We start from the raw sequence: 26439 nt of genomic DNA, 5'->3' as shown, positions 1-26439 counted from the left end.
ATGAATTATCATTTAAAGAACATATCACTTAATTTTCCATCCATTATCATAAAGTGCATGAAATATTCAATTAATTATAAATGACCATGGGTGGCTGTAAGCTTCTGAGGTCATGGAAAATAGGGCTCATATTCCTCGATAGTTTCTGCTGCGAGTAAATTATCACATGTCCACAGGAAGCACTCAGCATAAATCTGCGGAATTTTATTATCTAAAATTGTACACAAACGTAAGTCTTTACACAGTGTTCCAATTAAGGCAAAACGTTTTAAATTAAACCTACACAGAAGAAATGTGTCTCAATGCTTATCAATTAGATATAAAAATTATAGTAACAGCACATTTAATAGGCACTATATACTGAACACCTACAGTGTACTAGTTGTGCTGAGTGCTTTCCTGCTTTCCTCCTTTAATCTATTTGAGTAATTGCTGTAGCTCCTAAGAAGGTGCTCCTTTTTGGAAACGCTAAGAGGTAAGAGTCATAAATCAAGGATAGAGGGGATAAGGAGGAGGTACTGAGGGAGAAATAGTAGCTGTGGGAGCAGTTTAAGTTCTTGAGAAAGGATCCTGGCATCCGCTTCAATACAGTAAGTGCATCTCATAAGATCTGTGACACTACTGTACAGATGGTGTGCATTTATTGACTAACAGCTGTATCACCATACCCCACATTCATTTTCTGCTGTATGAACTTTACCTATGTTTGTACTTTATCATGCTCCACTCAGGTTCCTAGAAAACCACAAAAGGAAATCTGCAGTTTAGGTTCAACTATATACTGAGAGGACTCTACACCGTGGCCTCGGGTGGAAACTCCTTAGAAACTTCTGCTAGGGGGAGCACCCAGAAATATTCAGGAGACATAAAGAACTGGCCTTCTTGCAGGCAACCAGATAGCTTGGTGCCACACTCTTTGGTCTGGAATAGTGCATACCAGCCCCACCCTTTGTTTTCATGGATATTTACTGTTCCTAATATACCCAATAAATACCTTCCCATTGCTCAATAACCACAACAACCTTCTTCAAAGTCATGAAACATAGTAAATTAGAAAACCCCTGAAAACAAACTAAAGAAGGCATCAGAAGGCTCAAGTTGGAAAAAGAAGAAATTGCAATTCACAGTTATTATAGGTAGAGCCCTTGAAAAGGGCTGCCATCAAATTCAGTGTCTATCTGTGTAAATCTTTTCCAAATAAGAAGAGCATGCCCTGCTGCTCACTGCCATGTGATTCATGCTGCCTCCCCATGGGCAAAGCCTATCTGTCTGTCATAACCTTGTCCATGCGACTGCTTTAGCCAATGGAATTTAGCAGACCTGATACAGGCTGGGCCTGAGCAGAACTTTTAAATGTTATTGAGTTGTTTGGACCAGTCTCTTTCTCTTACTTGTTACCATAAGAATGGCATGCATCATATAAAGGCTGCTCCTTTAGTTTGAGTCCAAAAATACAAAGACGGATGCACAGCAGCTGACCCACAGTTGCCACAAGTCAATGAATCTGTGATTGCCAAGTCATTGAGATTTAGGGGTAGGCTGTCACCACACAGCAAAGATAATTACCAAGATGCAGAATATTAGGTTCACGGATCTTAGATGTAAATTAAGAATCAGATGAGTTACATGAGCTGTATTTCACTTGTCTGTGATGATACAGGTAGGAGCAAGAGAATAATTATCACATAACTTATTCTTCAAAGCTACCAAGCCTTGTAGTCCATTTGAGGGTCACCAAACCATCTTAATATTTGTTGTATAGGGCTTCATGACATCATTATTTTCTTTTTTACATGACATGGTGAAAGTTATATATTCATAGTTTAAGAGTTAAGAAGTGGCTAAATTGACTAAAATTTGGCTTTGATAAAGAACTGATATTTAATTGGAATGCTCTCTTTATTTTACCAGTGATCCTTTGCAAGGAGATCCCAGATTGGAAACATCGACAAAATCACTCTAACTTTGATAAGCATCATCTCAGAACTAACACCTGATGTTATGACATTAGAAGCAACTCTTACCATTAGGCTACTCCTTCATGAAGAAGTGGCATCCATTTGAAGGTGTGAATTCTTTTTTTATTAAAGAATGAATTTCTTACACCATCTCAGAATTTTTGCTATTTCAAAATACAAAACCTTTTTATACTTCTTGAATAATGAAAAAATACAGAATTTATGATCCTTTGAGTGAATTTCTAACAAGTAATGAAATTCAGATGAACTGTATAATGATTCTTCATTTTCTTTATGAAGCCTATCAGTTCAACTCTTTGCCTTGAGGACAGATGCTAAACAGTTGCTCTTGCACATTATTAAATCAAATTTCTGTTTTTTGCAGAGCCTCTCAACATATCCCTGACAGAAAGATGAAACATACAAAGAAACTATCAACATCCTGCATATAATTACAAATAAAAAAAATTAATTCTTGAATAATCTGAAAAGGTGATCAGAGTTCTTCTCAATTAATGAATATTTTTCACAATAAGCATTTGAGGACATTTTCCCTCAATTACCTTAAAAACCAGAATTAAATCCAACTACAATGAACATATTTAGACAGATGTATACATTTACTTAACAAAGGAAAAAGGAGTGTAAACTAATTCTACTATACAAATTTGAAACAAGGTCATGAAAACTTGCTGAAATTAAAACAAAGTATTTCTGATTGAGAGAGTACTTGATTAAGTCAATGAATTTCATGACTACAAGTTCACATTCTGTTGTCAATCTTTAATGTACTAGATAACTGAGTTGTAAGAAATTAATTTTCTGAAATGTTATCCATCCCATCAGTTCACTGTAATCCTTATTGAAAGCAAAGGCTAATGTAATGGGAACAAAATATTCACACTCTGTGGTCATATTTTGCATGATCAGGTAGCACACTTTGCATTGAACTCTCCAGACAGCACAACAAGAGTTCCCTGCTTTGATGAGGATAAAATTGGAAAGTGATCATTTCATAGATCCTGACTGATCTAACCATTTTAAAAAGTCTATCAATCAAGTCCTTTGTGTTTTTAAGGTCTTTAATAGTGCACTGTATTCGGCCGGCGCCGTGGCTCAACAGGCTAATCCTCCGCCTTGCGGCGCCGGCACACCGGGTTCTAGTCCCGGTCGGGGCACCGATCCTGTCCCGGTTGCCCCTCTTCCAGGCCAACTCTCTGCTGTGGCCAGGGAGTGCAGTGGAGGATGGCCCAAGTGCTTGGGCCCTGCACCCCATGGGAGACCAGGAGAAGCACCTGGCTCCTGCCATCGGAACAGTGCAGTGCGCCGGCCGCAGCGCGCCTACTGCGGTGGCCATTGGAGGGTGAACCAACGGCAAAAGGAAGACCTTTCTCTCTGTCTCTCTCTCACTGTCCACTCTGCCTGTCAAAAATTAAAAAAAAAAATAGTGCACTGTATTCAAATGTCAGAGATGCTGGGAAACGAATTCCAACATTTATGATGACTGCATTCTTAAAATATGTCTCATGCAATAACAGACAAGTAATTTCTGAACATCAATAAAATTACCAGTAATTACCTGGTTATCTCATGTACAGTTCAAATAGTTTATGTTTTCCAAATTTCCTTCACCTTTTTCCAATCACTCAATAAGACATTTTGCTGGTGTATATATTAAGGAAAACTGTATAATTTTATCTTCCTACTACAGCATTACTCTCATTTAGGAAACTGTGCTGCCATCAATAAAAATACACCTATGTTATTACTTACTGTATTGTAGCAAACCCTCAAATTTCACTTAGAGAAGAAAAATAATCAGCCATGAGGAATCAAAGGTAGTATTTCTATTTCCAAACTTTTGAATTGTCAAACAACAGCTTTATTGCCATGATGTACTTAAATTCATTCTCACTATTGAGTATCTCCCTCTTCAAAAAGTGTTACTCAATTACATGGTTCCACAGCACACTACAGGTCACCTGCTAATAGCAAAGATGCATTATAATGTGTTTTCATTATTTCTAAGGAGAAAAATAATACATTGTATTAAAGAACTTCAGTCATAGTGTTTTCATTAATCTGCAAAAACAGATAAGCAATTGAATTTAGAATTACACAGCAAAGAAGAAAAAAAATCTTTTCACATGGATTAGCTAAGAAAAAAACCCTGCTTTTAGCATGATGAAACTATGAGCAAACACCAAGTAATACAATTAAATCTGAAATTGCATTAACTCCGACCTATCACTTTCAAACAATCTAGCCAGTGTTTGAATTACTAAACACTAATTATGTTTAGCAAGTGTTTGAGATATATCTGTCTCATAAATATCATTGCCTTTTGTTCATCAACAATGTATGGTTTAAAGTCGAAATGTACAAGTTTGGAAATAATTTTTTTTCTTTTTTCTTTTTTTTTTTTTTTATTTGACAAGTAGAGTTATAGACAGTGAGAGAGAGAGACAGAGAGAAAGGTCTTCCTTCCATTGGTTCACCCCCCAAATGGCCACCACGGCCGGCGCTGCGCCAATCTGAAGCCAGGAGCCAGGTGCTTCTTCCTGGTCTCCCAAGCGGGTACAGGTGCTCAAGCACTTGGGCCATCCTCCACTGCCTTCTCAGGCCACAGCAGAGAGCTGGACTGGAAGAGGAGCACCCAGACTAGAACCTGGCGCCCATATGGGATGCCTGCACCGCAGGTGGAGGACTAACCAAGTGAGCCATGGCGCCAGCCCAAGTCTGGGAATTTTTAATGAAAATAAAGTTTTTACTTTATGCCATAATGGGGGGGAGGAATGAAAATCTTCAGTTGTTTTGGGGATAAAAAGTGTCAGAACATGGAAAAGTAAAAATATTTCTACTTAATTATCATAATGACAGAAATAAATAGATCTGTAGGAAATCTCCAAGGTTTCCTACTGTTTGCCACATGCTGTTCTTCCTTTCTCACCCATGAATGCCTACCACTCACACTATGCATTCCCAGCATAAAATTATTTTATTCTACCTGAATGCTTTGTTTACCAAAATTCAGTCTCAATTATTGTCATCACTACAATAAGGTATTCCACATAGGAGTGAGTATCTTTTCAGTAAACTCCATATTTTATTTTGACCTTAATTAATGGATTCTTCTCAATGCATTAAATGCTTTCTTGCCTTTTGGAAGAAAAACAAAACATGGTCAAATCATCTCCTGATAAGTCAGAATTTATTTCTACTTTGACTTAGTAAATTCATTTACATACTTGGCTTTAGATCTTGCGGAAAGGCGTGGTGGGCCAATTTAAAAAGAATGTGCGTTCTCTCAGTTATTTTGCATAGCTTTAGTTAATTCTCCTATTTTTTTGTAGCTTTTATTCTTATCTAATTTTTTACAGCTTTTTATTTCCTTGTCAGTCAGTCATTTATTTTTTTAGTGGATCTCTAAATGAGTCAGGAATTTGTCTGAGTTTACATAGGACAATGTCGACGCTAGATAAATAAGCAGTTAAGAGTTGTGGATAAAGTCAAAGAAAACAGGCTCTGCGTGAAGAATGTAGGCCTTTATTTTTAATAAAGTACCGCATATCCTAGTTGTGCCATATCCTCTGGCTTTTTGGTGTTTTTATTTCTCCCTACCTTTTGTTTCTCACTTGCATAAACAGCCTGAGGTTCATTTATTCATTCAATAAACATTTAACAGTTACTAATACATTAGGTCTTGAGAATAAATAAACAACAAACCCACTTTGGGAAGTTCCAGCTTCGGAGAGACAGAGATATAAAAAAAAAGCAACAACAACAAAAAAAAACCAGCAAGGATGGTTGCAATTTTGATTATAGAAATATGTAGCAACAGGCACACAAGAGGTTCTTTCTGGTCTTCAAGAGAAGGCACACCATTGGAGATGCAATTTAACTCAGCCTACAAACAAGAATGAAAGGATATTTCAAGTGTTCAACACTTGGAGTCAACTGATTGGAGACCTTTTATTATTTATAATCTTCAATTATTTGTAGAAAGTGATTCAAGGCACATGAGTTTAATCAAACCTGCATGAGAAGTTATATGAGACCAGATCATGTGTTTGGGGTTAGACCAACTGTGATTTGAAAAACTATGTAGAACTCCTCAGATCGAAATGCAAGATGACAAAGCACAGACTACCCTTTGAAGAGATTAGCAGACAAGGGAAGAAAGGTGATAAAGTTTAAAGGCCTAGAAGTTTTAGATTTTCTTTACAGTTAAATGGGAACTTAGGCTATTACATCAAAAAGATTCTGCTTCGAGTTGTGTATGCTGAGGACAAATGAAATGCAGACTCCTAGCTTAAGGAATTCTATTAGTTCTACTGGTGCATTAATACTTATTCCATCCCATTCCTTGATTTCTACCCCTTGAAGAGCTCAGTCTCACCAAGGTCATCAATGTCCTCAGTATTAGCAAATCCAACAGACACTTTTCAAGCCCCACAACAGCACATGAGAGTATCTCTCCCTAAAAACATGTAAGCATTTGGTCTCTTGTATACAACCTTCCCTGGACTTTCGTCCTACTCCACAGCTTTTCTTTCTCCCTCCACTCCTGGACTTCTATGCTCATCCTCCATAAATTGGGGATGCCCAAGGGTTGATCTTGAATCATAAACTTTTGTTTATAGTGACTTCTATTTCCCATGGTTCTGTTGTCTCTTATATGCCAGTAACTCTCATGAGATTATCTCCAGCCCATATATGAGGTCTGGCTCCACACATCCAGCTTATCTGGCATTTCCAGTATTTAAGAGTCAGCTCAAATTCAGACTGTCCCAAAGGAAAGTCAAGTCTTTCCATTCCACACAGATGATAACCACCCTCCCACAATTGTTTCCTATCTCAATAAATACTACAAACATCCAGCCAGGTGCTCATAAAAGCAGCCTGGGAATCATATTTGATCCATCCTTTTCTCTCACCGTTTATACCTACAGAAATACTTTGATTATTCTTTCTTGTTATTTCTAGGATCCACTCTTTGCATCCCAATTCCACAGTGAGTGCCATCACCCAATATCATTTGATCAACTGTGACCTCCTTGAGGTACACTACATTCCCCGAACAGAACAGCTCAAATCAATGCTCCTGCACCAAGGCCTATTATGCCCCGCAGGGCTGGCTCACCCAGCCCCTACCTGCCCTTTCCTCTGCATCCCCCTTCACAATCCCTGAATTCCAGCAAAACTGGTTGTCTTTCAGAATAAGGGTCTCAGTAACTATTTCTGAATGAGTGACTAGTGGAAGGAAGGAAAAAAAATACATGGAAGGAGAAAGAAGAAGATAAAGGAAGAAGGGAGCAAGGACTGCATATCACTGCCTTCAAGGAATTTTTAAAAAATCTGCTTTTGGAATCAAAAACTCTGAGTCTGAGTTCCAGCTCATCATTCAGAGTCTCATGATTTCTAAAATGGGCACAACATCTCCCTCATGGCGGGTATAGTAAAGGCTAAGTGAGGTATTGTGTATGAGAGTAGCGTGTACATTGTAAGGCATCATACAAACAGAATATGGGAGTTTCAGACATATAAAGTACCCCAGGAGCCTATCACAATGATAATGCAATTTACAGAGTATGAAGAAACGTGTGTTCAGAGGTTCAAAATCTTTTTTCCTTTCCCCATCTATCATTCACAAGCTTTAACTACACAAAATTCATCAGATCCATGCAAAGTACGTACATCACTGTACCTCCCCATCAATGCCTCTCGTTACACTGCTCCGATTTTCAATGAGAAACTGAAAAATGGCTCAGCCTGTGACATCTCCCCCATCACAAAATTACTGAACTTGTATTCTCTCTGCAAGTAAATATATTCTTACTAGGCATAATAATAATCTAAACTTATTTTGAAACAAAAGAATTTCAAATTTTTTGAAGATTGGCTTATTTATGTGAAAGGCAGAGTTACAAGGGGAGTGGAGAGAGAGAGAGAGAGAGAGAGAGAGGAGAGATATCTTCTATCCCATTAGCAGGGAGCTGGATTGGAAGTGGAGCAGCTGGTACTTGAATGGGGGCTTTTATGGGATGCCGGCATCACAGATAGTAGCTTAACCATCACAATACCAGTCCCAGAATTTTACAATTTTAAAACCAACAGAATCAGAAAATTCCTTGTAAGAAACTTGCCAAAAATTAAAGTATCAAGCAGTTTCAATTTTGAATTTTTTAAAAAGCATTTTTACAAAGCTAGCTCTAAGAGTTAAGTTTTTATTTAAATGGTCTCCAGTGAGAATAGAGTGGTCCAGCTACCATCCCTTCCTCGTATCACCAGGTAGCCAAGCCAGGGACAGCGGGGCACATCCTGTAGCCAGTCACATGAAATATGAGGTGTTTGTCAATGGAAGGTGATGACATTGGCCTGGCCCCAGTCTGTTGCTGGAGGAACATCCACAGTGGAGAAGGAGTTCTTGATGGTTTTGTCTATGGATATGATAGATGATCCAAAGCTGCTGTCACAGCACTGATGCGCACTACAGCCATGTGTGAATGTCCGTTCCCAAAGATCTCAAAGTTGTAAGTAATATCCACCCATACCACATGCCCCCCTGGGCAGGCTAAGTCTGCATCTTACTGAGGATGTCTGTAACAACTGCACCAACACTGTCACATAGCTCGTGTGGGATAATCTCCAAGGCCTTGGCATATGCCCCCAATCAACAGCTGCCATTTTCCTGGGAAAGTCCTTGAGTGATCCCACAGGTACTCGGAGAGCTCTGTCTCAATCAATGGCCACATGATCAGCCACCAGAGAATCTTTCTTGATTTCAGGCCTGCCTTATTATCACAATGGCAACCTGTAGGGATCACTTCATTTCCCTAACTAACTGCTCATGGAGTTTGACGCTCAAGTCTTGGCTACGGGCAGCCAGTGAAGAAACTGAAATTCCAACATCCAAACTGGATCTTGCAAACACCTGGCAGCTGCCCAGCACATCTGCTGACAGAACACTCAAGCTGGCCTCAATAGGGTCTCTGCAGGCCATCACATCCTCTTAGATTCTCCTCTAAGTGGAGAACATGTGCTCCCGGCAAAGTCATGAGTGGGCACAGCTGCCATGGGGAGTTTGGACAAAATGACTTTGGCTGCAGAATGATGGATCCTCTCTAACTCATCACAGAGAATGTTTCAACTGGCATCAACTACCACCTGATATTCCTCAACCCTCTGGACTCTAATTTCAGCATTATCTTTCTCTGATTTTGGTTCAAGTTCAATGTTTAAAAAAGTCAACCATCAGATTATTAAACTTTTTGGGTTGCATTTCACACCCAGCCAAACAGAAGTCTTCTTAAATGCAATACTATCTACCAGCTGAGATTCCTCTAGGGCTCTACCCTGACCTCAATTCTAATCATTTCAATCTGCAACAAATCATTGAGCACCATCACTGCACCAACCCCCATCTTAGTAAAGAAGGCTTACCACTGGGAAAGGGCAGGGCATCAGAATTATCACAGCAAACTTCAGCTGCAGCCTCCTCCACTCCACTTTACCTAGCTTCTCCAGTCACAGCAACCTCTTTGATCTTATTAACTGACAAAGCTCAGATGATGATCTTGGAGTACAAACCTTTCTCCATATACAGTTTCTCCTGCTTTAGAAACTGTGTAGGGACCAGTGCAGTGGTGTAGATGGTTAACCCTCTACCTGCATTGTTGGTATCCCATAAGGGCACTGGTTCAAGTCCCGGCTGCTCTACTTCTGATCCAGCTCTCTGCTAATACGCTTTGGAAAAGCAGTGGAAGATGGCCCGAGTACTTGGGGCCCTGCACCCATGTGAGAGACCTGGAAGAAGCTCCTGGCTCCTGGCTTCAGATCAGCCCACCTCTGGCCATTGTGGTCATTTGGGGAATGAACCAGCAGATGAACGATATCCCTCTCTACCCATCTCTCTCTCCCTCTTTCTCTCCATATCACTGCTTTTCAAATAAATAAATCTTTTTTAAAAAGAAAGAAGGAAATGCTGCAGCCAGTAGGATCATTGAGGTGTTGACATCACCACTGTCAGCATCTTGGCATTTGGCATTGTACTCTGAAGTCTTTGTTGTAGGATGCATGGTATCTAGGAGAATCAGAATTGTGGCCACGTCATTAGAAATTGTTGCTGTGCCTCAGGAAACCCACAAGCAGCTTGTCCATGCCATGAGGACCCAGAGTGGTTCTCCCAGAATTGGCAGCCACCTGGCAGGCACTGATGTTCCTCATGAGTTGGGAAATGCCTTGAGAGCATCAGTCGGCTCTTTATACAGGACAACTGCTGAGGGCATCTTTTTGGAAGCTTATTCAGTGTTGAATTGGAAATCACATTTTTAAAAAAAAAATTTTTTTTGACAGGCAGAGTGGACAGTGAGAGAGAGAGAGAGAGAGAGAGAGAAAGGTCTTCCTTTTTGCCGTTGGTTCACCCTCCAATGGCTGCAGCAGACAGCATGCTGCGACCGGCGCACCGCGCTGATCCAAAGCCAGGAGCCAGGTGCTTATCCTGGTCTCCCGTGGGGTGCAGGGCCCAAGCACTTGGGCCATCCTCCACTGCACTCCCAGGCCACAGCAGAGAGCTGGTCTGGAAGACGGGCAACCGGGACAGAATCCAGCGCCCCGACCAGGACTAGAACCCGGGGTGCCACAGGCGGATTAGCCCATTGAGTCGCGGCGCTGGCCACATTTTTTTTTTCTCAAGGACCATCCTTTTCCATTTCTGAACTAGCCCTTCCTTTTCCCTTTATTAAATAAGAAGTAATATCAAATAGGATTCACAAGCTATCTCTGCTTCCTATGTTAGTAATTAAATGCATATTACACCAAGATTATAGGACAATGTTTCATACTTACATAAATAAAGTGAGCCTCCCTTCATATGTCTGCATAGAAAATGCCTTCACAATTATATATCATGCGTTTATTTTACTGGATAAAATAGTGGCCAAATACATGACAGATAATATAGTAGCCACAATTCTCCAGGTGTCTATGTGAGTAACTACACCTTGGATTTATTTTTGTGCACTGTACTTCCCATGAGTAGAGTTGTTTAAAGCTATATCGATAATAATAAAATGGCTAACCATGATTAGCAGCAGCCAGGCAGCAGTATATCCATATGCGTGTACTCCAAGCCAAGCATTCATTTCAACCTCATCTGCTGCCTTACTTCTGCTATCTCATCTACCAGAATTGCTCAGGCCTCAGATTCATCCAAGGAACTGCCAGACTCAGTCCAAGAAAGGAGAAAAGAAGCCAATTATGAATTTCATTACTTTCACAATTATCTTCCAGAGAAACATAAGAACACTGAATTTAAAAAAATATAAAAGAAAATCTCTTCATATCCAACAGATCTTGATCAAACTAAACACTACAGAAGTTCTTCTGAAATTAGATATGATAGGATTTTCAGGAAGGTTTGATACATATTCCAAGGTAAAACAACTTCTTACTACTTTGCTTTTTCTTTGTTTAGTCTGACTCAAGTGTTATTGTAATTACTGGATTAGTGACTCGTTTTAAAAACAAATTTTTAGACTTGAAATAGCTTTGTGAAACCATCTCAGATTTCAGCACCTGAAGACAAGTGATCTGTTTCTGCTAAGTCACTAGAAGCCTTCTGTGCCTGCATCTTCCCTCCCTTTTCTCTGCCCTTGAAATGGCTTTGAAGTGTTAAAAGAACTTCGTCTATTTAGGAAACAGAGAGATTATCCCAAGGCTCTGAACTTGAGTAAGAAGAAAAAGTGCTCGCCTCAGGACTAAAGATGTGTGGGCATATGCCAGGCAGGAATGGGTGTCAGGGTCCTTTGATGGAAATCCACAGTCTCAGAAAAGTACCCAAGCAAAGCACAACAAACAATGAAAGCTAATTGCCAGCGTCAGGATTGTCTTCATAATGGATTGCATCTGCACAGTTAGCGTCCAGTGTTAATTAACCACAGCCAGGTTTCCCTGACGCAGGCCTCTAAAGCAGCAGCCCTATCCACAGGTCAGTGTTTGGTCTTTTGTTGCCGCGGTTCCCTCAAGAAGTTCAGACTTTCTATAGCACAAAACACTGCAAATAAAGAGGTGAAGGTATAACGGAAATGGCAGTTCTTAGAGGATCAAGCAGGAAAGCACTGAGTTTTACTGGTTGTTAGCAAGGGATCAGCTCCAATCAATTAATGATTTAATTACCTAGACTAATTAAGATAATGAACAACAGTAAGCCGACAATCAATTAGCTTTATCCAAACTTTCTGTTTTGCAGAAAAGGCCTTAAAGATTACATTTTCTTCTTAAAGGGTGCAATAGAGTGTGTGAGTATATTACAGAAAAAAAATTTACAGATATGATCCTACTCTATAGCTCAACCAAAGTACAGGGTCATTTGAATGTTTCCTCAGTGACGGGGCTTTAAAAGGTGTTACCTGGATAGGCGGCAGAGCCTTATATTCCAAAAAATTGCAGATTTTAAACTGAATTATGTCTCGGTAATGCAAACAATGGACCACAGACAGACATGTGTCCCTTTGGTCACCTGGCTTCTGGGATTTCAGTTACTTCAAAGTAAACATCTAAGAATATGAAACCTCTTTGAAAATGCACTAGAAAGTAGCAGTGTGTCTTGATCACATTGTTCTTGGAGCAAAACATTTCTGAAATTACTTGGCATAGGGTAGGAAATTCAAAGTTCATAAGAAAGAAGTTCATACAAGAAGCAAGCGGAAAGGGGAGCAGATGAGAAGCAGACCCTCAGGAGGAGAGCAGTCGAAGTCCTACAGCGTCTCCCCCACCATCTATATCCACTTTGGAATATAAGGTTTCCTGGTTTGGTGTTCTAATTCTACTACGTGTTCCTCACATTCTTGTGTTTAATTACGATCCCTATTATAGCTAACCTATTATTGTCCCAAATAAATGCATTTTAGTAGCTTTTTCCGCAAGCCAAATACCACATGATGCATGGTGTTCAAATGTGTCATCTCACATCCACCACACTCCTCAGTTTACCTGCACATATATTGTGTTTTTCTTTCTCAGAACAAAATTAAGTCACTGGGCAGTTTTTCGGTGCCATGTTAACTAGACCGAATTATGCTTACAAGGGAAGTTCCAAGTCAACCATGGATGAAAAGTTCTAAAATTTCATACCTTACAGACTAAGCCAGCTCTGCACAAGGCAAAAGAACTGATTCAGTTTCCTAAAGACTTCTGAGACACTTCCAAAATGCAGAGGGGACTTAAATCCAACAAAATGGATGCCACCTATGAAATTCACAACTGTTCTATAATCAGCTAATCAGTTACTGAGAGCCTACTGTGTGTTAAGCAATGGACAAATAGGCATGGAAGAAAGAAGAAGTCATCTAGTGCACATCACACCATTTGGAGTGACAACTTTCACAAGAAGAGGGGTTGGGGTAGGTGCTGACAGGGACCTGGAGAATGGGGAACCCTTCACCCTACTGATGGGAATGTTAATTAGTAAAGTCTCTCTAGAAGACAGTATGGAGGTTCCCCAAAAAAATTAACATAGAAGTACCATGTGATCCAGCACTCTTACTAATGGGTATATATCCAAAGGAAAGAAAATTAGTATATTGAAGAGATACATACACTCCCCTATTTATTGCAACTCTATTCACAATACCCAAGATATGGACTCAACCAAGTGTCCATGTGTCCATCAACGAATGAATGGGAAGAATATGATTTACATACACAATGGAATACTGTTCAGTCATAAAAATAATGAAAGTCCATCATTTGCAATAATACAGGTGAAGCTGGAGGACAGGCACAGAAAAATACCACAGATTTTTCTCATAATGTAGAACCTGAAAACAAATCATCTTCTAGAAGCTGAGAGTAGAATGGTGTTATTGAGAGCCAGAATGGTGGCAAAAGGAGAAGTTTAAGGAGACATTGGTCAAAGGACACAAAACTTCAATTGGAGGACTAAGTTCAAGAGATCTATTTAACAGCAAGATTACTGTAGTTAATCATATATTCTGTTCTTGAAAAATGCTGAGTGAACGTAGTTTCACCACAAAAATAAACCCTATGTAAGGCAATACATGTTAATTAATCAGACTGAGTCATTTTACGGTGTATATATACTTTACAATATGTGGTAAACATACCTGATTTTACCAATGAAAGAAATAAAATAATAACAATAAAAAGAGGCCATCTATACCTTAGCAGGAAAGTACATCTAAAAAGAAAGTGGTGGAAATTAGAATGATCAAGTAAGTTTAGAACAGGATAGGACACTTTGGAATTCAGTAAAATGGGGAAATGATGCTAACAGAATCCACAAGAATTAAGGATGTGATCTCTCTTAAGTCAAACTACAAGGTTTATGTTCACAGCTTCATCACTATGTTGAGCAACAGCAAGCAACCACAGACAAGTTACTTAACCCCTCTGAACCACAATTTACCTTATCTTACTTTCTACATAATAAGGGTTTCTAAAACACAAGATTGTTGCTGACTAAATGAAGTAATCCTTGGTGCATGCTTGTTCTAAGTGTTCAATCAATGTTAATTCTTCCTGTAACTGATACTAGAAACATTTTTCCTGGCAATATTTGACACTTTGTGTCCCTGAAAATGAGTTACAGCCCCTTTGGAGGAAAGCAAATATCTAGACATGTTGGCTTTTCCAAATTCCTCAGGGCAAATATATAAGAAGCTCATGATCAGTAGCAACTATGAGGTATGAGGTAAATAAAGGTGCTACAAACAATGTCTCTTTTGTCATGATGAATGTGTTTTTAAATCAGAATTAACTGTTTATGCTGGGCCATTGCTATGGCTTAACAGGTAAAGCTGCCGCCTGCAGTGTCAAAATCCCATATGGGCACCATGCTCCACTTCTGAACCAGCTCTCTGCTATGACCTGGGAAAGCAGTAGAAGACGGCCCAAGTCCTTGGGCCCCTGCACCCATGTGGGAGACCAGGAAGAAGCTCTTAGCTCCTGGCTACGGATCTGCACAGCTCTGGATGTTGCGGCCATCTGGGAAGTAAACCAGTCGATGGAAGATCTCTCTCTCTCTCTCTCTCTCTCTCTCTCTCTCTCTGCCTCTGCCTCTCTGTAACTCTGCCTCTCAAATAAATAAAATCTTTTAAAATTTTTTATTTATTTATTTATTTGAAAGGCAGAGTTACAGACAGTGAGAGGGAGAAACAGAGAGAAAGGCTTTCCATCTGTTGGTTCACTCCCCAATGGCCGCAATGGTCAGAGCTGCGCCCATACAAAGCCAGGAGCCAGGTGCTTCTTCCCAGTCTCCCATGTGGGTGCAGGGGCCCAAGGACTTTCATCTTCTACTGCTTTCCCAGGTCACAGCAGAGAGCTGGATTGGAAGAGGAGCAGCCAGGACTAGAACCAGCGCCCAAATGGGATACCGGTGCCACAGGTGGAGGATTAACCTACTGCACCACAGCGCTGGCTCCAATAAATAAATCTTTAAAAGATATTTATGCAAATATTATCAAAATATTATGGAACAGTCTTATTGAAAAAAATATTTCTTAGAACTTCAATTATGAAGGACCTTGAGACACTTGGTGATCACAGAATTCTTGGGATTTCCATCAACTGAGTAAAACTAGGCTTTGGGTTAACATGAAAATTTAAAAATTTATCACAATAAGCATTTTGACCATCAAAGCATATAGCTTCCTACTGACACTTTTACTTGGCTCAGAGAAAATTTTAAAACTCCATATGTTGTTATGTAATTAATGTTTGATGTGAAAATACCCTACTTCATTTTAATGACAAATATTTAAATGCACAATTCATAATAACATTAATGTAGTTTCACCCTGGAATTCAATGTAATTGATTAAATAATTAAATATCATCCTAAAACACTGTAAGAACCAACTACGAATATATATATAAGATAATAATATTTTTCATCAGCAATATAAAGTAATTGTCTTGGTAATTAAGAAAGCTCATTTGGTACTAGTGATAGTTTATTTAAACATATAATTATACTATATAACTAACAAGTGCTCCTTTTAATCAAGTATATAATTATTAAAATATTCTTGAGGAATATAATTGGCATATTACAAATATATTTCTATCATGACTACTTAAGCCTCAATAAATGCACTTTTAAGAGGGCCTCGGTTTAATTAGCATAGAGTTACTCTCTCCTTGAAATGAAATTAAATCCTTAAGGGAAACAAGTAATTTGGAGCATAATCTTACATTACTTAAGTGTAATTACTATACCTTGCCAAGTAAAAAAATAATCCCCAGAGAACCTACATGCCAAAAATACAAAGATCACCTATCTTCAAGCAATATCTCTCAACTTCCCTGTGCGAGAGGACCACATGAGAAGCTTTTATATCAATCATTCTTCCCCCCTCTTCAGAGGTTCTGACACAATTGGTTGGTGGTGGGTCATGGGTATCAACCATGTCTTCTTTTTTTTAAGTTCCAGAACCACTGCAGCAGAGAAAAATAAAATGTATTTTCCCCAGTCCATAAAAGTCTACTGCAGTTTTATTTGTAATTATCAAATATTTATCATATATATGATGCAATCATAGGCAAGAAACAATCTGATTGATTCATGCAACATGACTGAATCTTAATTATATTATAAATGAGAGCAGACAACCCCAAAAGGCAACATATTGAGGAAGTATGAGGTATTTCTTGAGGTAAAGGAATTGTTACATGTAATTGTAGTAATAGGTACATAACTCAGTGCATCTGCCAGAACCCATAGAAGTTCACACCACAAAGAATGGATTTAACCGGATATAATTATAAAAAATCAACCAAGAAGTCAGGGAGGGAGGGAGATGGAATGCAGACTGTGACAAATGAATCAGCTGCCTTGCAAATCTATCACATAACTGTACTGAAGGAGATGGGAAAGGAGCTGTCCTATGTCATTTTGGCTGACAACATTGACCTGGATTCTGCAAGGCTAAGGATAGCCTATAGTAACCCTCTTTTCTTGCTCTGAATTATGTATGTGTATACACACACACACACATATATACGCATAATTATAAAAATGATCACTTCATTTCTATAATAAATGTTTTTTTCATTATCCACTACGTGACTATAATGAGTAAAGAATAACATGTTAAAATCTGAAGGGTTTTCAGAAACATTTTACCAATGTGATTTTAACCACTGTTTGCTTTCATTTGCTTGCTTTTTTTTTTTTTTTTTTTTGAAGAGAAACTGGACAGTAATGAAAGTAGCCAGAAATTGCTTCATGGATCCACAATGGTTATTTACAGGCTAAGGAAAAAGTGAATTGAAAATGCAGTTATTTTACAGGTACTCTCAACAGGAAACAATCAGCTGAAAATCAGTTGATAACCAGCTGATCTTCTAGATACTATGTACCTTATTCTACTGTATTGGGTTTTTTCATGTTAATAAATTTTGAATTTTAAGTCTTCAAAAAATCTCAGAATCAATGCATTCTTAAAAACCTAAGTGTTTTTGTGTATATACATGTGTATACTTTCTAATTTATTTCTAAAACAGAACCTGAGCGATTAAATAGTAAAGAACTAAGACAAAATTAGGATATGACAACAGAGGGCCCAGCACTGTGGTGTAGCGGGTAAAGCCCATATGGTCACCAGTTCAAGTCCCGGATGCTCCACTTCTGATCCAGCTCTCTGATATGACCTGGGAAAGTAGCAGAATATGGACCAAGTGCTTGGGCCCCTGCATCTGCGTGGGAGACCTGGAAGAAGCTCCTAGTTCCTTCCTGGTTTCGGATCAGCGCAGCTCTAGCTGTTGCAGTCAATTGGGTAGTGAACCAGAGGATGGAAGACCTCTCTCTTCTTCCCTCTGCCTCTCCTTCGCTCTCTGACTTTCAAATAAATAAATATATAAAAAAAAATGACAACACCTCCTGCATAACTGATTCTCCAGTGAAAGATTTCCAGGCTCAAACATTTGATTGCATTTTGCTATCCGGTTTCTTCTTGAACTGAGTCCCCATCTTCTCCATCTAAGTCTTTATGCACTGCCACATTCCTTGGAGGACCATGGTGTGAATTAATGAGATATAATTGTCTGGTACATGGTGACTTAGTTGCCTGCATCAGTTAATCTTATCAGAATGATAGAAGCCAGCAAATCCTAGTGGGAAATTTCCTATGGGTTATAATTATTACCAGTGACTAATGTTGGGCCCTGCATTCACAATATAAGGAAACAGAGAAGTGGGCCATAAGCCTAAAGAGATGGTCTACATAATCCACTCATTTTTTTCTCATTCACTTTGCTTTATATTCATGAAAAACCATCACCCAGGAGTTTTTCACTGCTATCAAGAGCAATGACAGAATTCCCCATACTGTAACCAGAATAATCCTGCTAAAACACAAATATAATCAAAATGTCCACCTTCCCCCCATATATCTTACCATTTTCTTTTGCGCAGTGCCCTTTATTCAGTCATTTCCAGACACTACTGATCCTCCTTTCACAAGCAGCAGCTGTAATCTTTTGTCTACAGTTTCCTAAATTCCAATATGGCTTCTAAACAAAGTATTCCTTAAGCTCTCAACTCACTTTTGCCTCCAAGAAGCCTGACCTCCTAATGAGGTTGATTCCCCCCAACATAGGCTATCTGTACCCCCTCCCTTTCCTTGTAATACTTAACTTTTGCTCCATGCTAGGTAGCATCCTGCCCTAGCGTCTTTGAATTAGCTGAAGTACTCGTCTCCTATGGCTAATTTCTCCACGTCTTTTAAATCACAGCCTAAATACTGCCTCCTCAATGATGCCTTCCAAGATCTGACTGCCCAAACTCAAATCACATCTGCAAGCCCTCTCACACATATGGTGTTGAGTTCCCCTGTTCTGCTCTTTCCCGCACCATAACAGTTTTCATCTTGGAACACATAATATGCTTTCCTATTGATAAACTGCCTTACTTGTTATACTTATTGTATAATTTCATAATGTCAAGACCCCTAGAATGTGACCTTCATGGTGTAGAAATTGGGAGTGGGGGTTTCTATCTGGGCCATTGATGTATCCCAAAAGCCTGGAATGAGAGAAAATCTCTGGAATCCATGAATTACTTATGGACCAAGTATGTAATACATTTGAAAAGCACCTGGGAGACAGTTCAGATTTCCCAGACCTGAACAACATCTGTGAGTTAGAATATAGTGCCAAAAAGGTCTCTAGAAGAAAATACCTGTAAATTCAAGGTAACCTATTACAAGGCATATGCAACTAAACACAGGTGAAGAAGTAAATCCTGCAGCATTGCCTGTGATAAAAATCAAATTTTTTGTTATTGTTAAATATTTATTGACTTATTTGAAAGGCAGAGTGACAGAGAAGTGAGACAGAGTGATCATCCATCCACTGGTTCACTCTCCATATGGATGCAATGGCCAATCCGAGTCAGGATGAAACCAAGAGCCTGGAATTACAGGTCTCTCACATGAGTGTAGGGGTCCAAGGACTTGGACCATCTTCTGCTGCTTTCCCAGGCCACAGCAGAGAAATAGATTGGAAGTGGAGCAGCCGGGACTAGAACTGGCACCCATTTGGGATGCTAGTGTTGCATGCAGCAACTTAAACCACTGCACCACAACACCAGCCCCAAAAATCAAATCCTGAGATGTCCTAAATTGGGCTAGAGGGTGAAGGGGGGAAGAGACAAAGGAAGTAATTACTTAATAGCTATAGACTACTAACTCCAAGCAATCAAAAGCAACAACTACCTATACCAAACCTTCCCTGCTTTATTTTATCCAGCACCTGATACCTAATACAATGTAAGTTCAACAACTTATGCTTTCCTCACCCAAGTTTTCATCATAAAAATGCTCTTTGCATCCATTTCTGGTGGACAACCATTTAGCCTTGCTGTTGATAGAGGTAATACTTCTCCTAGGACCTGGTCCCACTCTGGTCAGCATCTAAAACAGCTCAATAAACTTTTATTTCCTAGATCATTGAGTCTCAAGAGTTTTGGGTGAACACCAAGTAGCTTCCCACAAATTATCACGGTGAATTCTCATGAAGCAACTGTAGGAAATGGTTCTTGTACCCACTTTACAGACAAGCTTGGAAGTTAGAAGAACACAAACCCTGCCTGTCTCCATCTTATTTACAGTCACATCCCCAGCATTCAGCAAAAGGATGGGAAGCAGTTAAGTGGAGAAAAAAAGTTGCTCCTCATGTGGGATCTCTGTCCTTAATGTGCTGTACATTGTGATTTAATGCTATAACTAGTACTCAAACAGTATGTTTCACTTTGTGTTTCTATGTGGGTGCAAACTGTTGAAATCTTTATACTAAATTGATCTTCTGTATATAAAGAGAATTGAAAATGAATTTTGATGCAAAAAGAGGGGAGAGGGAGCGGGAGAGGGGAGGGTTGCGGGTGGGAGGGAAGTTATGGGAGGGGGAAGCCATTGTAATCCATAAGCTGTACACTGGAAATTTATATTCATTAAATAAAAGTTAAAAAAAAAAAAGAAAAAACCGTTTTCGTCAGAGAGCTAAATAAACTTGCCGAAGTCCATTTATCTAGCCAAAGACAGTATCTGAATTCAGGTAGCTCTTTCCACTTCCCATATTTCTTCTGATTAAAATTATAAAACATTTCTGGACCTACACAAATGCAGCAGTGCATATACCCAATGTAATTCCTTAGGTCATCTCAAAATAACAACAGGAAATATAAATCAATATTCCTACTTAGCATCATTCCAGTCATCAAACAACTATCATGCATCATTTGCTTTAATATGTAGAATTGCAAGCATCATTCTAGACAGTTTCATCAAAATGGACAAAGTTACAGCTCTGGTACCAAATCTTCACTCTTCAGTTAACTAGAACATCAGGTTCACAGGTAAATCTTATTACTGCCCAGACATTACTACAGTACTGGATGAATTTCTCTGTTTCCACCCAGGTGCTCACTGGGGCAGTGCCCTTCTGAGCACTGGCCTTTGAAATGCTAATTCCCTGGCAGAACAATTGTTCTTTAGGTGGAAACATTCTGAGGCTTCACTTCAGGTAGCCAGAGCATTCCCTAACAGAAAAAGGAGCTCCAGCAACCAATGACAGACATGAAGCCTGGAAAGAGATCAAACCAGGAAGAGGGAGAGGGAGCCTCTCTCCCAGCGAGGGCTATCAGGGGCCACCTGAGGTCTTTAAACCTGGCATTGTTAGAACCTACGAGGGGAATGAAAGGATTTAAATGAATAATTCATCACCCCAAATTCACATTCACCACAATATCTATATAATTGCAGTTAAAGTGCTTTAAATTTGTCCTTCTGCTTTAAGTGTGAGATACCAGGTAATGGAATCCATTCTCTAATTCACTTTCCACAAACAGAATCAGTCCAACTGTTTGCTGCTGGCACACTGTTAAATTTTCTGCTATTGTTAACCACAGAAAGGTCTGGAAACTGCTGGAATTGGGAAATTTTATTCATTTAAATTTCAAAAATTTCTAAAGAGGCCTTGCAGAGAGACTGAAAATCCATGGTGTCAGATGAGATTCATCACACAGACATACTTCTGTTGACCTCAATTTTTAAGTTTGACTTCATGATTTTTAATTCAAGCCAATTTGTAAAAATTAGGGATGGTTCATATATAAATCTGAATTTCCAGTTTTTTCCAGGAAAATAAGATGCTGAGTTTGCATTACCAAACAGGAAGAATAAACTAGGTGGCTCTTTGGCTCATGAGATCCCATACAAACTTTCAAAAAGTTGAACCAGCCTGTTTCAATGTTTTTTATTTGTCTGGTCACTGTGGACAAATGAATTTACTATCCCTAGCTATATGCAAGGCCTAGTATTAGGAAAGAATCTGAGATGAGTAAATATAGTTGCCCCAAACATGGGAAATGAGAATTTATAGACAACTATATCTAAAAGTAACAGGACAACATGAAAATCATGATAATAAATGTGTTGGGGAAGGTCCAAATAAGAAGAAAAATACACAAAGAAGTGTCTCCTCCTGTAGCAACTTCTCATCCTCTGGTCATCCCATCCATGACTCTTTGAACACCTGTCCAGTTCAACACATCTTACAACCCCATAGACTCCACCTTCTGATCAGTACTGCAGGTGGAGTTCTTTATACCATAACCACATAGTCCACACGCTCCTTACCCTTATCTATCAGGTTTTACAGCAGCCTTCTAACTGGTCTCCCTCCAAATGCAGCATCCTCAACACTGTCAGTGACCCACTGGAAATACACATTGGGTCTCTTCACTTCCTAGCTTGAACGTTCTTGTTGACTTTCCCTGATGGTCAATAATGCTGGGCTTGAGAATGTAATGCACTTGAGAATGAAATGAGGTGTTTTTTTAAAAATTACCTATGCTTGGTCCTCATCTTCATACACTTTAATTTCTTTGGTGAGCATGGCACCTGGATATCTGTATTTTATCCCCACTAATAGCAATGTGTCATCAAGCTGAAGAGTCATTGATCCATCTACCAGGCAAGCTCCAAGCTCCCTAGCTTTGCCCAGTCCCCTCCACTATACCTCTGTCTCTATCACACCTACTAACATCATAATCAGTAAGTGCCTGCTCTTGGCCATACCCTGTGCATTTGTCTACTACGGAACTTAATCCACTGTACGTTAATTATCTCTCCTTGGCCTCTTATGGTGATCTGGGAGCAATGACTTAACTCCATGTTGCTTATATCCCAAATGCTTAGGACTTAGTAAATACTAAGAATGAATGGAGACAGCAGAAAAAGATGATGTGGAAAGGAAACACTGTGAAATGAGAAAGAGAAAGTGAGAGAAAACTCGCAAAGCTGGACAAGCAGAAAGCACCTTTTCAGCAAAAAAAAAAATAATGTTGGTGATCAGGAGTAATTTGTGAAAGTTGCTTTTAGGCCCAAAGAGGAAGCCAGGGTCCTGCGTAAATACAAGGAAGGGAATAGGGCCAATTTACTCCCTGCCGAACTGTGGTGTCAGATTCCTTTGTTCTACTGCAAACTCTCCAGAGAAAATAGGAGCCAGAAAACAGTAACTGTTTTATCATAATTATCACAATACCCCTCCTGTGTCCATCTCTCACTCCAAATCAGAACAATTAAAATGGAAAAAGAATTATGTGTTTTACAATGGCTAAATGATATCTGATATCCCTTTGCTGATGTAGGTCTGATTACTTCAGGAACAGTAGTTCTCCACAACGATTTCTGCTGCTTGCTTCAAATGATTCACACTGCGGGGGCCCTCCCTCTTCCCTTGAGATTTTACTCCACAGCTGAATAGACTTAACCATTAGTCATTTTCCTTCCTATGAAGCCAAGGTTTTGTTTAATCTAATTAGTCTTTCTTCTTCATACACTTCTAAACAACCTCAGTCCTAATGAGAATATAGCTATGCCCTTCATACACTTGCACAAACGTGTGCCTTCTACTAGCTGCCAGCACAGACCGACAAGGGATGCCTCTTTAAATTTTCCCATTTGAGTCAGGGATTCCAACTACAATACATAGCATGCTACTCTGCTGCCCATCCTGCACAAAAATGCTTTTCAATTTGCTGACATGATGGAGCCTAAGTGGCATTTTTGAGCACTTGCTGCTGGATCAATGGTGCTTTCTAGTTAGTTTTAGTTTGTTTTGATTTATAAGCACTGAAATGGTACAGAGTATATCTAGACCAGAAGTAGCCATAATATGATCAAATTCACCATGACATGTCTGCTTTTGCTTTCCTTTATGGAACCAATATCAGGCTTCGATACCCATGATTACAAACTACTTCTTTATAGGCCCTTTACAACACTCCCAGCAAAATGTAACACTTTCTAGCACTCTTTTTTAATCTGTATTTAAGATGTTCATAGCTCCAAATGTCAGGTGCATGGTGCAACTACAACCATCCCACAGCTGATAAATTATTCATTTTTCTAGAGTTCTCAATGTGAAATGGCACTAACAGCTGACTACCTGAAACACCTCCCAAAGACACAAAGCACAGTAACATGCAAAGCTTCTTCTGCATAAATTCTAAAGGTTAAGCACCATTAAACATCTTTGTTTATCAAGAGATGTGCTCCTTGAACTTATTTCTTTTTAATTAATCTGGTCCCAATAAACATTACTAACAAAGCAAAGTACTGAAAGAGGCTAATCAAACTCGTCTCTTTCCCTTGATGATCTCACCAGGTTAAACAAGGCCCTGTGCTGACACTCCGCACCACCCCTATGTGGCGAGAACATGCAGGTGAGTCAGGTCACAAGCAACATTCATCAAATGATGGCCCTCAGACAAACCTTTCCCACTGTACATAGTTTTTAAACAGGCTTCACTAGGGGAGCCGGTGTTGTGGTATAGCGGGTGAAGCATCCCCTCCGGGTACCAGTTCAAGTCCCAGCTGCTCCACTTCGATCCAGCTCCCTGCTAATTTCCTGAAAAAGCAGAAGATGCCTAAGTGTTTGTTTCCCTGCCACCCACATGGGAGACCTGGATGAAACTCCTGGCTCCTGGCTTCAGCATCACCCAGTCCTGGCTCTTGTGGCCACCTGGGGAATGAACCAGAAGATGGAAGACCTCTCTCTCTCTCTCTCTCTCTCTCTCTCTCTCTCTCTCTGTTAACCCACTTTTCAAACAAACACATAAAAAAATCTTTTTTTTTTTTTTTAAATAAAAAAAACCAGGCTTTACTAGAACACAGCCACAGCTATTTATTTACCTGTTGTGTACTTGCCTTCTGGCTACAACAGCGAAGTGGAACAGTTGTTACATACACCATAAGACCTACAACACCAGAAGTATTTACCATAATAGCCCTTTCAGAAAATATTGGTCAACTTCTGGATAAAAGGTACATAAAATGTATAAAGCTTTCAGAAGGCTAGCACTAAGTAGGATTTTAACTGGTAAATATCATTAACATGTTCATCTATTCAACTGCATTTAAATGCTTGTTAAGGACTTCTTTTATGTTGTTGTTTCAGAGGGGACATTAAGTTAAAACAACCACAGGTCTAAGATTCCTCTTCAGGGCCAGCGCTGTAGCGCAGCGGGTTGAAAGCCCTGGCCTGGAGCCCCGGCATCCTATATGGGCACCCGTGCAAGTCCCAGCTGCTCCACTTCTGATCCAGTTCTCTGCTATGGTCTGGGATAGCAGTGAAAGATGGCCCAAGCGCTTAGGCCCCTGCACCCACGTGGGAGATGCTGAAGAAGCTCCTGGCTCCTGGCTTTGGGTCAGCGCAGCTCCGGCCATTGTGGCCATCTGGGGAATGAACCAGCGGATGGCCAATCTCTCTATCTCTATCTCTCTCTGTAACTGTCTTTCAAATAAATAAAAAAATAAATCTCTTTATAAAAAAAAAGATTGCTTTTCAATATGGTAGGTGCTTCATTTTGAGGACAGTAATTGTCCTGTGTTTCAATTATTTACTGCTGTGTTTCAAAACACCTCAAAAGTTGCTAAAGGCAAAAATTTCTTTGCACATGACTCTGCCATAGAGGCTTTGTTAGGAAATTCTAATCTTCATCCCACTTGAGGTCATTCACATGGCTACAGTCATTTAAGAAAAGACTGGAGCTGGCTGGAAAACCAAGACAGCTTCACTCATATACCAAGCTCTTCACCAGGGACAGCTGAAACAGATATGGGCTGTTGGCTGGGCATTTTTCTCTTTCCATGGGGATGCTTCTGCAGAGCCACTGAGCATCTTGGAAAGATAACTCAAGATGCCAGAGAGTGAAAGTGGAAGCTCCCAGATCTCTTGAGGGCTAGCCCCAGAGCTGGTATAGCAACATTCTATTCAGCATCATTCAATTATTAATGAAAGCAAGTATAGATACTAACACATATTCAAGGTTGGGAAAACTGAATCCACCTTAATCTGAGGAACTGTAAAATATTTTGGTCATGATTTCCAGCTTCCTGACTGTGAGGTTGGTAACAACATGGTTTGATTATAAAATCACGGAAGCAAACATTTTTGCTGACAATTTAGTATCAAACTGACAGACAAGGGTGACAAGACAGCCTACTGAATAATGAACTCCATTTTATAATAAAATACTAGTTGCTCAGAATTTAAAAGATTCTGATTTTTTTTTTTAATTTGAAACTGGACAGAAGTCATTCTGAAAGTCACTCAACTGTCTCTAATGCATACAGGATGCATAAATTGTGCCTGTGGAATAATCTTTCTTCCATGAGTCTGGATCCTCACTGTGCCTATCAATGAGAGTCCTGAAGGACTCTGGACCTGACACCAGGCCAGCATCACTTGGTCACTTTGTAAAATAGTTCTGACAGCTGCGAATTTTGGGCCTTTGTGCCTATGCTTTTCAAATGTCTTGCTTCGATGCCAATGTTGTTAACACAGTGTGTTCTACCTTGCAAAGCTGGAATCCCATATGAGCGCTGTTATGAGTCCTAGCTACTCCATTTCAGATCCAACTCCCTATAAATGTCCTGCGAAAGTAGTGGATGGTGGC

General features: G+C 39.6%; 1 protein-coding gene and 1 pseudogene across 1 annotated transcript in view; both read right to left on the bottom strand.

Annotated features, from left to right (window-relative positions):
- PTPRD (protein tyrosine phosphatase receptor type D) overlaps positions 1 to 26439 on the bottom strand; it is a 428560-nt gene that overhangs the window by 387227 nt on the left and 14894 nt on the right. The gene's annotated exons all lie outside the window — the stretch shown is intronic.
- On the bottom strand, positions 8961 to 10246 carry LOC133771876 (T-complex protein 1 subunit eta-like; annotated as a pseudogene).

The sequence above is a fragment of the Lepus europaeus genome, chromosome 12, assembly GCF_033115175.1.
Source record: "Lepus europaeus isolate LE1 chromosome 12, mLepTim1.pri, whole genome shotgun sequence".
Lineage (NCBI taxonomy): Eukaryota > Metazoa > Chordata > Mammalia > Lagomorpha > Leporidae > Lepus > Lepus europaeus.
Note: the sequence above shows the minus strand (reverse complement) of the source record. Positions and strands in the feature narration are given on the sequence as shown.